Genomic DNA, 1682 nt, shown 5'->3' with positions numbered 1-1682 from the left:
TGTTAAAACGCTATTGACTTGTAAAACTGACAGCAGACCTGTAAAAATTTTACAAGTTAGTAATCTAGTCATTTCATTGGCCAGAATTAATGCGAAGTCTCTGTTACATGGATAACATGATATTTTAGACATTTCTTCAAGATTAATTTAAGAACTAATTATTTACGTTTACTATTGTTTACAAATGAGTAACAAATAAAATATTGTACATTATACGCCAGGTAATAGTTTTTATTCACGATCATATTGTAATCAGTCTCATAATTGTCATTTTGAAGGATAAGGAAGTTGTGTTTTACAACACTTATTTTTCCAGGAGGGAGGAAAGTAGATTCTCGAGGTTAGTAATGTTCGATTCGAGGTTAGTAATATTTCATTACCTACCTCGATTTAGTTGCTAATATCCTAATGGATGGCGCTCTCATCGTAACTGTCTGACACAGATGACAGCTGATTTAGATGCAAATTGTTCAAAACCGCATTTTAAAAACAATTCTTATTCTTATAATGAGTAATATGGATTATTTTAAGCTCTGTGCTTTTTTTTGTAAATTGCAAATGAACGACCAAACGCGAAAATGTGAAATAAGTAAATGCGGACCGAAGTAAACACAAGTAGGAGTTGTGATTAACTTTAGCCAGATTACGGAGATGATGGTTTGTTTCACGTAACCTAAAACTAAACGAGCGCGGTGCTAAATGGTTAAGTAAAAACAAAAGCAAAAAGAAACCGTTAATTATTGAAGGATCGGTAAGTGTATAAAACTCGAACTTTAGTTTAATGAAATTGATTGTTACTTTAGAGAGCCCATTACTGTTTAAATTTCTGGGTGGAAAAGTTCAATTCTTGTCCATAAGACATGGAAACATTGGGTTGCGCTTGCGACCCATGAGAAGAGCAAGGGATGGCAATTTATGGCATCATAATGTTGCATATCGGAGACATCGTAGCACTACCTGGGATACTGCCATACTTTATGTTATTATCGCGTGCCCGTAACGCGAATGAGCCACTGAATGGGCGACGAAACCTTCTGCTACTGCAGCCGATCTACAGCCACCGAACTGTTTTAAGTTGAAGAACTCCACCAGCACTTGCTAATATTGTAGCGATGAGATGCCAAAAACAATGTCCGGTAATTAAATGTAGGTAATTTGTCACATTTTAGAAATAGATAATGCTATTTTTTAGGGCTATCGTATTGGAACAGGTGTTTAGTGACTACCTGATTGGATCTGGAGAATACATCTTTCGTTATTGACATCTACACAGATTATAATACTAATATTGTAACCCAGTCTAAATCTGTAATCATAAAAGATCGTTGTAGGTACATTTTAGAATAATAAAACTGACATGGTCATTAGGCATTAGGTTTGAATGTGGATCACAACATTATTTGGTCGTTCATAATGTGGATGATTTCTTTACCTTTACCTCGTTAAAATAAGCAAGTAAAACATGAAGTTTTACCTATACCCTTTCCTGCCCACCATTGTTCATTCTCTTCAAAAATTCATTCGGGGAGTAAATTTTTTACTACACTCAATTTCCCTTATTTGAGGGGATGTACATTGAAATTCTTTAGTATGGCCCATTTTTTAACATGCATGTTAATATGAATATTAATTAGGTAAATTTCCAAATCTGTATTACCGACAACATTTTATGTAGGGCAATA

At 34.4% G+C, this 1682-nt stretch overlaps 1 long non-coding RNA gene across 2 annotated transcripts; it reads left to right on the top strand.

The window, feature by feature from the left end:
• Window positions 1-545: 545 nt before the first annotated feature.
• LOC116182128 lies at window positions 546-1374 on the top strand. 2 transcript variants are annotated; one of them, XR_004147432.1, is made up of 3 exons: window positions 546-751; window positions 804-1136; window positions 1193-1374. It is a non-coding gene; the product is annotated as an uncharacterized LOC116182128 (long non-coding RNA). The 2 variants fall into 2 exon arrangements; XR_004147433.1 differs by having other exon boundaries at window positions 804-1146.
• The last annotated feature ends 308 nt before the right edge of the window (window positions 1375-1682 follow it).

Source organism: Photinus pyralis, unplaced genomic scaffold (genome assembly GCF_008802855.1).
Source record: "Photinus pyralis isolate 1611_PpyrPB1 unplaced genomic scaffold, Ppyr1.3 Ppyr1.4_unclustered_Scaffold3884, whole genome shotgun sequence".
In the NCBI taxonomy this organism is placed as follows: Eukaryota; Metazoa; Arthropoda; class Insecta; order Coleoptera; family Lampyridae; genus Photinus; species Photinus pyralis.
Note: the sequence above shows the minus strand (reverse complement) of the source record. Positions and strands in the feature narration are given on the sequence as shown.